The sequence below is a fragment of the Amia ocellicauda genome, chromosome 4 (genome assembly GCF_036373705.1).
Source record: "Amia ocellicauda isolate fAmiCal2 chromosome 4, fAmiCal2.hap1, whole genome shotgun sequence".
NCBI lineage: Eukaryota > Metazoa > Chordata > Actinopteri > Amiiformes > Amiidae > Amia > Amia ocellicauda.
The window spans coordinates 51734273-51745023 of NC_089853.1; positions in this window are offsets into that span (position 1 = coordinate 51734273).

Below are 10751 nucleotides of genomic sequence, written 5' to 3' on the forward strand. Positions count from 1 at the left end.
AAATCTAAGTAGGGCTATGTGAGTGACAGGTTTTTGGTGACCCAGAGCCCAGCCACCTACCAAACCTGACTACATTAAGAAAAGTCAAACAAGAGAGGGGCAACAAGGAGCTAGGAGACGGGGACCCCATCCTTGCACTTCAACTACTGAAATATAGTATGTCTCACAATGGGAGCATACGTGACATTGGCCTTGATATGTTTTTTTGCCATTACTGGACCCTCTCTCAAATGCAAGTCTACAAATCACAATCAAATATCCCAGGCTCCATTGTGAGTTTTGATGCTACTGGGACAGTTGTCAAAAAACTGAAAAGAGCTACTGACACATCTGGACACGTCTTCTTGTACCAATGAGTTCTGTCTTCACAAGGAGGTAGTTCAATTCATGTTCCAGTAGTGCAAATGCTCTCTGAACGTCACGACATCAACATCATAGGAAATTGGCTGTCAGAATGGCACAGAGCAGGTGCTGCCAAAAGATGTTGTTTGTGATTTTCTCTTTGGCATTGCTGGGGGGTCTTGTCAAGGCCTTTACCCCTTACCCTGACCTGAAGGCCTACATAAATGAATGTTTTGGGGTACTAATGGGGAACAAGTAATCAAAACTACCCCCTTGCTTCATAAGAAAAAAAAAGGAAATTGATTGAAAGAGTTCTACCTCAGAGCCATGGCACAGCTTTTACAGTAAGTGTCAATGGAGGATGCAAGGCAGCTGATTTGTTAAATAACAATTGTTGCTTTCAGTGAATCTGAGGGGAATGATGACAGGGGCATTTGTAGCATGTGTTATGCTACAAATTAAGCAGGTTCTTCACATACTGTGAGTGGGATATCCTCTTATTTTGTCTGAAAGGTAAGCCAAAGGCTATGTCAATAGGTAGTCTAGGTTATCTTCCAATCATTAACTCGTAGGGGGTGAATCCAGTAACTTCATTCTTTGTACAATTGTATGCATGGACTAATGGTTTGACATAGTCATGCCAATGTGTTTTCTCTTGATCCTGTAAGGTTCCAAGCATGTTGAGTAATGTCCTATTAAAGCGTTCAACTGGGTTTCCTCTTGGATGGTACGGACTTGTTCTGATCTTCCTAGTTCCAGCCAAAGCACACAGCTCTTTTATGGTGGGCGATTCAAAGTCAGGGCCTTGATCGCTGTGCAAGTGCTCAGGAAATCCATAATAGATAATGAAATTTTCCCACAGGCACTTCGCAGTGGGAATGGCAACTGCATATTTTGTGAAATGATCCGTTATAACAAGAATGTCCTTGATATTGCTTCTGACGGGTTCGAGAGAGAGGAAATCCATACAGACCAGCTCAAGAGGTCTTGTAGCTGTAATGTTGACATGGGGTGCTGCTTTTTCAGGTAAGGCTTTCCTTCGTACACACCAATGGCAGGTCTTCACTTTCTTCTCTACTTCAGCTGCCATTCTGGGTCAATAAAACCTTGATCTGCAAAGGTCGAGAGTATGCTCTATCCCCATATGTCCCATGTCATCAACTTTGAAAGATGACAGAACACAACCCTTCAGGTATCACTAATTGATAGGTAGTCTGATCCCCATCTTGTCGACTACTATAGAGCACTCAATTTTTCAACACCAAGCGGTTCCACTCTCTCAAAAGCAAGGGTATTTCAGGAAGTTCTTTCCTCACAGTAGGAGGGGGTTTCTCTCCTCTCTCAAGTTGTATGATTACTTCTTTGAGGCTGGGGTCAGCCCTTTGGTGCTCTTTAAGATCTGCCTCTGATATTATTATTATTATTATTATTATTTATTTATTTATTTATTTTTTCTTGGCAGACGCCCTTATCCAAGGGTGTTCATTCCAATCAGCACTTGGGATGGGTTGATGGTGCGAAAGTCAGGAACGACAAGGGCTACTGTTGGGACATCAATCTCTTGTCCTGCAAAATTCTTTAAGAAAGTTATGTTGATCTCGATGTACCCTTCATAAGGAACTGATTGACCATTTGCACATTCAACTTCAAGGAGGTTACTTACAGGATGAATGGTAAGTGTTGACAGGTAAGTTTGATAGAATGTCCAGGGAATTGTGGTATCTAACAAGCAGTTGCAGTCTTGTCCTGCTAAGTGGAATTGTGCAGTGCGTTTGGTTCCAATTAGACCTTTAGGCAATTCTCCTTTCTGTCTTGTTGCATGTGAGTGCTTCAATACAACTTCATGCTTGGCAATGGTGGGACGTCTTTGGCACCTTTTAGTTCCCATTTGTCCCGCAACAGGAACTGTCTTCAGTTTAAATGAGAGGGGTTAAAGGAGTTCTGAAATTCCCACGAACGCTGCCTCTCTTTCAGGTCTGTTCTCTTGGATTCAACCAGCGAGCGGTTAGGTGCATTTTCATAAGACTTCATAAGCAATGTGCCCATTTTCCCCACACTTAAAACAGTACCACAGCCTTGGCTTGCTATTTGGCTTGTTGCTTTCATCTTGTTTCTTCGGCACTTCAACAGGTTCAGCTTCACATTTGGCAGGTTCACTCACAACTATTTTGGGTGTCGCGGCCTTGACTTTCCGCTGCTTTGCAGGTCTCAAGTTTGCAAGTTGGGTCTGCAACACAGCTATTTGTTTCTTGATTTGCTGAGTTTCAGCAGAGAGATCAATGACTGGGGGTGCTGGCTCTTCTTCCTCTAGGTAACGAGTGCAGACTGTCTGAGAGTTTGAGAGGACTCTTGGCTTTGGGACACCAAAGTGTTTTTTCATTCGGATGGCTTTTGCACTTTGTTGATCTTCTTCTGTGCGAAGCAGATGAAGCAACTCAACAAATGTTGGTGGGTTACTCTTTCTCTGTTCCAATTAAAGCTCGGTTATGAGTGCATCATCCCAGCAGCCTCTGCAGAATTGTTTGAGCAGATGTCGTTCAGGATTACTTGCAGTAAGACCGCCCCTTTTAATGGCCATGTTTAACAAAATTTGAAGCCGGTGGAGGTAAGTAGATGGTTTTTCACCTGCATTCTGAAAGGTATTCAGGAATCGAGCAAACAGTTCATCACCATCTTCAACTGTTCCGAAAGCAGAATCAAGTAGATCAAGGTAAGCCCTAGGTGAAGCTTGTGGTCATAATGGCTTGATGACATCTGTTGCCGGGGATAAGAGACTTTCCATGATTTCATAATCTGTTTCATAATCTGCTTCATTAGCAGGAAGAGGATGCTTCCCAGAGAATGCTCTTAGCTTAGAAGATGCTTGCACCCATGAAGCAGCTTCACTATGTGTTCAACCACAAGCCTCTGTACTTCAAGTGGATTAACATCACTCACACAGAAGCTTGGAGGGGGTTTTCACATCAGCTTTTGCTGGGAAAGAGAATTTGGTGACTGGTGTCACAAAAGGAACAAGGTGAGGCACAGGTGCAGCGCAATGCTGTGTTTCTGTTGACAGTGAGTCAGAAACAGAAGGAGGCAAAACTGAAACAGCAGGCTGTGGCAGAGGTGTCAGCATAACTGGGGTCTGAGGTGAATTTTCCTCAGCCAATTCATCAACAGTCTCTACAGATGAGGTAGTTACTGACTCACCTAATCTGGACAATTCCTCCTTCAGCAGTTCATTCAAAGCTTTCCCACTTAACTTTGCGATTTCTTGCAGCTTTTCAAGGTAAGACTTAGTGGCAATGCTAGCACAGCGAGTGTATACAGTAGCTAAGACCTGTACTTGGTAAGTAACATCAGCTAGACTGCAACTCTTATGAGTGTAAGGCAGTAAGGGTGCAATTGACTGTACTGCAGAACCATACTGAAACTCCACAATCACCTGTTTGGCAAACTCAGACTCTGGATCTGTGATAGAAATCACCCTTTCAAAAGAACCATGTTCTTTCAGTAAATATTTCTTCATTGGCCTCAGTATGAGTGAGCCCAGTAATGATAACTGCATTGGGGATTTTCACAGTCACAATCTCCATTTTTGTTTTCTTTTTCTTGGTCTTAGTCCGTCTACTATACTAATAATATCTGATCTGAAGGTTATTAGTAACAAAATTTACACTAACCAAATCCTGGCTGGCTCGCCAAATTTACTGTAGCATGTGTTATGCTTTTACAAGAATTGGACCAGGTCTAGGTTCGGCAAGAGGTGGAATAAAAGAGAAGACCAAGGAATTTAAGGAAACATAAGCGAATATTAATAACTTTAGTTATCAGGACTTTAGAAATCAGAAATACATCAAAATACAATAACCAGTTTTTAAAAATAAAGAAAATAAGAAAACAAGAAAACAACACAATAGTTATCTCTTTTGTCACAGTCCTTATACTATGTTTCAATTACAGTCCTCATCCTACCACTCGGAGTTAGTGAGAGGGCAAGTCTTGAAAGTGTTGTTCCAGTGAGTCCAGTGTCAAATCAGATCTTCTGCATGCAATTAAAATCCTAGATTTTAGGAATCTTCATGTTTTTTTCCAAAAATATAAGCATGTCTACATTTTCTCTCAGCAGTTGAGACCTTTGGGCAGTAACTATGTCTCCTGCAGTTGAAAAGACATGCTCACTTGGAACAGAGGTAGCAGGGATGGAAATGTATGCTTTGGCAAGTGGAGACAGCAAAGGATATTGAGAGCAGTTTGCTCTCCACCACTTCAGAGGGCAGCTACTGAGTGGGATAGAGGCCTCTCTTCTGTAGAATTCAATTTCCCTCTCGATCCCTCTGTTGGACTGTTGTGGCTCAGTAGAGAAAGAGTCCCCTAGCAGATTCTCAAGGACCGTCTTCTTGGAAGCAGGTTCTGTCACTTCTGGCTCAGGTATCAGAGCCCCCTCTCCTCCATGTGTGGGATAGTGAGCTCCACCTGCTGCCTCTTCTCCCCTCTCCTCACTCTCTTCAGCTGTGGTCTTTGAACAGCAGAAACACTGGCGTTAACCTTAATAAGCAGCAAAGAGACCCCCTCTCCCTCTCAACACACACACACTCACTCTGATGCTCTCATGTTTCTAACACACACACACTGCATGAATCCATTACAATTTTTCAGTTGGAACTGGGAACATAAATTGAGTAGGTAGAAACTTTGTTACACACAAACACACACACTCAAATGGAGGAAAGCAATTTAAATTGATTTATACCTGATTTTGCTGCACCTGTTTCTCCTTCTTCTGTACCCTCAGGAAGACGGCCTTGCGCTGGTAATGGTCTAGCTTCAGTAGAGTCCGGAAGCTTGGGTCCAGCACTGTGCTCTACAGCAGATAGTTGTATGCATCCCCATTGTACCTGCCCAAAATATTACTGAGGATTGCTCTCTTCGTGTCGTCCACGGTGGTGGAATCGCCATCATTTGGTGTCATGCTCTGTTCAATCATGCTCTTCAGTGGCATGATGAGAGACACTGTGGGGCTCTTCTACTCACATAAGACTGTGGTGGCTGTCTTCAAAGAATTCAGCAGCTTCACAAGGTCTTCGGCATCAATGATATCTCAGTTGTCCACTGTGTTTCGGGCATTTTGTCTTATCTCAGTGCTGATGAGAGCTGCTGCTATGGCGGCTTGCTGCTCCAGGTAACAATCCAGCATATCCAAGGTGCTGTTCCATCACGTGGTAACATCCATGATTAACTTGTGTGATGGCAGTTGTAGCAGTTTCTGCTTGGACATCAACACCTAGTAAAGACCAATTCACACTGAAATGCTGGTAAAATGGAGGCAAAATGCAGGCTTTTTTCCTATTGCACCCCCATTCACACTGGCCTTGAATGCTGGCATTTTCACCTGCTTTTAACCTTTCACACACAAAACAGAATGCTGGCATTAGTGCTGTAGCCTTGGGAATGAGATGCTACAGAAACCTGTGGATTCAGGAGAGGAGACACAGACTGATATTCTGGACATATTTGTAAAAGTTCTATAATTTCCCCGTTTTGCCAGTTTCCTTTTATTGGTTCTCAGCAGGGCGTTGGTTAGGTTCTTACCCACTACAAAGAACAAATAGTCAGGAGGGAAATGCAAACGATATGTCAATTTAGGGTGCGTTTTCGAGCTATGACCAGGTCATCAGGTTGTATGGTTGTGTGTTTTTGCAGTGTGGTCACTGGAACCAGCAGTCACAGATCATTTGAACTAGTGAACCCAGTATAAGACTCAGTTCTTGGTTCATGGTCATGTAACGAGAGGCATTGTGTGGGGTTTTGACATATACTGTAGTTAAATCAACTAAAATAAATGAGGAAAAAAAGAATGACATTACATTGTGTGTATATCTATATCTATACCAAAAGTTTGATAGATTGCTCAAAACAACTTATTTTATTTTTTGTTTGACATTACTGTCTTAAAATCTATTTATATAACTCGAAACAAACTACCATCAGTGTACACTGTAATGCAGTCTAGCACATTTGCCAATGTATAGGGATATTATATTTTGCATAATTTATTGGTATATAACTTCTGACATATGTTAATAATATATAAGATTATTTTCAAAACCTGCCAGCCAGAGTAATTATGATGTTACTATTTACTGTCTCCTGGCAGTAAATCCGAGGGATAATAATAATAATAATAAAAAATGTGTTGCATCCAGATTAATTGCAATAATCTTAATGAACTCACCATATATTGCAAAAACAAAAGACAGCTCCCTTCATATTTTCATTCTGAGAGAATCGCAAGGTCTTGCGTGCAGAGCGATCTTTTTTCTGAGCGATTAGAGTCTTGGAAGTGTTTGTTAATGAAAGCAGCCACTTCATCCTGCGTGCTGAAGGAGAGCCCAGTCCCGTCGTGGTTAGCTTTCAGAACAGCAGGATACACTGGGAAATGTTCCACTCCATGGGAGCAGAGCCTTGCCCTGACCAGTCCAAACACTTTTCTCTTCATAGCAGGGACAGCGTAGTAATCAGCATAAAAGGCTAATTTCTGACCTTGGACGATAACTGCATCTGATTTGCGACCAGCTTGAAGGATGTGCTGTCAGTCAGTTTACCAGAGGCACTGTAAAATCAAGGTGTGAGGAATGCTGGACTCTTTGGAGCCATCGGAATAGACTTGGTGTGCTCTGTTCAACTGCAATAAGGGCTGATCACCTTTTGGTTGCAGATCTGGGAACCAACAAGGGATTTGTTGTTCAAGAAAACAAATTTTCCCTCCAGTAGGCCAACAAACCTTACGTTGCAGTGACGATTTCTGTCCTCAAGATCCGCCAGCTTGTCTTGCATTGCGTCAATGCAAGCATTGCATTGATTAAGATCAGCTTTTTGCTGACATAGATCTGCTCTGGTGTTGTCATACTTTGTTGTGAGCTTATTAACAGCCCAAGTGATATCAGTTACCTCTTGCGTAAGAGAACTGAAAACAACAGCAGTATCGGCAACACTTTGAAGAACAGGCCGCAAGGCCGTGTCAGTTGCTTCCTGGACTGTTCCCTTGAAGGCCACTGTAACAGCTGGCAAGGCGAGATTCCCAATCATCAGGGCCCGGTGACTTCTTTAAGTGCTTTGCTTGATTGGTGAGAAACAACGGGTGCCTTGCGCAAAGTAGCCATGGTAAATTAACTGTTTATATTTAAAATAAGGTAATATATCTAAATATAAATAAAAATGGGAAAATAAGTTGTTCAAATTACTTTAAAAGGTGAAGTATTTTTAGGAGCTCCACCAGCAAGCTGCCATCGACATGGGCTGTTCTCGTGATGGTAATTTTTAAAGACCCAGTCTGTATTTCGTTATGGTCATGGTCACAAGTCAAAACTTTAAAACGCACCCCTATTCTGATTGGTTACGCCAGTTAGGTAATATACTGTGTCGACAGCGCAAAGAATTGAGGCGTCATATGCCAGCATTCCTAATCTATTCACACAGACACGTTGCCATAAAATTGCAAGCATTTAGACTAGGTCCCGAGGTTGAAAATTGCTGGTGTTGAAATACCAGCATAAACATTTCACACAGACCTTGCCGCCAACAAAATGCCACCAAAAAGCTAGCATAAGTTTCTGTGTGAATGGGGCTTAAGAGTTTGACTGGCGTGATTGTTAACCTGTGGTAAGTTATCTGTTTTTACTTTTGTAAACACCTCTGTAAAATACTCATTGAGAACATTTGCCAAATCTTGTACATTTTCTAAGATACTTCCAATTTTAGCCTTTAGCTGTTTCACTTCCTCCTTTATTGACCTCTTGCTGTTATGGTATTGAAAAAAGCTCCTTACAATTGTTTTAGTTTGAATAGTTTCAGTACTATATATTCCTTGTATTTTGTTTTGTCTATCCCTTTTGCATGCGGTATACAACATTTTCTTTCTCTTTATAATTTTTTGCATAATTCTATTACACCATTTTGGCCAGTGGTCCCAGTGGTATGGTCCTCAGTTTGCTATGTTTTGGTACATATTTCTCCTGATCCTCTAGTAGTATATTTTTGACATATATAACGATGGGTTGCGAATGCAACCCAGGGTTATCTGAAAAAGGACGCACTGCCCAAGGGGGAGGGGGTTTCTGCGCACTTCCATAGTAACCCAATCGAAAATGTCACTCTATCAAAGCTGCCATTGGCCCCTTCGCACGTCACTCAAACAGATCCCTTCCACTTCCTGTTTGTATAAAAGGTGATGTCTGCATAGGTTCGTCCTCTTTTGCCAGGAGCTAGGACTCCCATGTGACCTTGCAACCCATGGGCAGTGCTTCCTTTTTCAGATAACTGGGGTTGCATTCGGAACCCATCGTTACGTTTCGAGTCAGAAGCATTGCCCAAGGGGTAGGGGTTACTGTATAACAAAACTGTTGCAAGGGAGGAGGCAGTGAGCTGATAAGGGAGCCTGCCCTGAGGCATACTGCTAGGGGGCCTCGGCAACACAGCTCCAGACAGTAATCCCAGGGGCCATGTAGGGCCACACCTGGACTGCCCAGTCATGCTCTTACCGGGAATTGTCTAGAATCAGCATATACAAAGCGGGGCTACAGAGGTCAATGCTTACATCCTCTGCTTACGATAGCAAGGCCGGCTGCACTACAAGTGCAGCTGGAGCGAGGCCATAATCTACTTGAACAATATATGGTGCGGACAATCAAGCAACTTGTGCGGCATCCGCGCATATCATGGAAGTGGACCCCTGATCCAAAGGAGTGGGGCCACAGACCCACTGAAAAGAAACATAATACACAGTTGGCTAGTCAATCAGAGTAGACGAGCTGAAAGACAACAGTATGTATAGCATGGCAGCAGGAACATTCAGCATCCTTGCTCAACTGAACAGTACAGAGCGGAGACTTAAAATGTCATACAAACCAACTATATACACCACGGGGCGCAGGAACCAACTCATGTACCACACACGGAACACAGGAGCAATTGACACCTGCTGATTAGTCCAGCTAATGCAGAACAATGTTAGCTCTGCTGTGTTGACAAATTAACTATGTACACAGCGGAACACGAGAACCAGCTCAAGTACTTGAGGACAGCAGCAGCGGTCTCTTGCCCTATGGCACACAGCCAGAGCAGGCCAAAGACCTACTAACCAAGGAACTATATACACAGCAAGGCAGTAAGAACAGCTCAAGAGGCATCAGCTTGGAACAGCGGCAGTGATGCTCCAGTCTACTAGCCAGCTAGAATGGAGCCACAGACGTGCTGTTTACACACAATATATACTTAGTGGTGTACAGGCCAGATGCATGCACCACAGCAACACAATGCAATAATGAATTAACTACATACAGGTCGGCCTCGTAAGGCAACGTACCTGGAGGCTGCATGACAGACCCTGGGAACACATCAACAGGGCTGTTAGCAAGTTTAGGAGCAGCTCGCGTGGGTGCTCAACTGGAAGTCATAGTCTGGTGGAAGGGCAAGACATGGTTCAAATAGCTCCATCCAGGATGCGCTTAACAGGGGCAGACTGGGAAGGGAAATCAGGAGCCAGAGCCCGTAGGCTACTGGGACTCGACTGAAGCCAACACCGGGTTCCCAGTGGAAGGGACCGGTCCCGTCACATCCAACCTGTAGAACCGGACAAATGTAAGCGGCGAAGCCCAAGCTGCAAATTGCCCAGTGCAAATGGGCCACCAGGTGTTCAGGCACCGGGGTCCCGGTGGACTTGTAGGCCATGGTAATAGTGTCCACAATCCAATGCGAGAGGCGCTGCTTTGAAAGCACCTGGCCCTGTGTCTGCACTCCATAGGACACAAACAGTTGGTCCGAGCGCCTAATGTCCTTAGTGCGTTTCAAATAGCACCTGAGGGCCCGTAGAGGGATCTCTTGCCAACTGAATAGTGGCTACAACCGCATCTGACAGACCCCAGGCAATCAAACGCTCCCGCTCAGGGGCCAGGCCCAGAGCTGGAGGAGGCCCAGATTGAGGTGCCAAAACGTGCCCTGCACCTGGGACAACATGTCTGCTATCACTGTGAGTTGCCAATGCTCTCTGTTCAGGAGGGCAATCAGGTCTGCAAACCAGAATCTGGAAGGCCACCATGGGGCTATCAGCTCGTTCTCTCCTGACCTTCTCCAGGACCACCGGGAGAAAGCGGAATGGTGGGAATGCGTAGAGGAGACAGCATGGCCATGAGTGGGCTAGCACTTCAATCCCTAGGGTTCCTGAGCAGTCTCGGAAGGAGAACCATAGTGGGCAGAGGGTGGACTCTGCAGAACCAGCTCCACAGTTGTTGTACAACAAATGGGTGGAGGCACCATTGAAACTTGGGGGCCTCCCTGAGAGGGGAGGTCCGCTGCCGTGTTGGATAGGCCGGGGAGGTGAACTGCTCTGTTGGAGCGGATCCGAAGCTGTGCCCATAGAAGCAGATGGC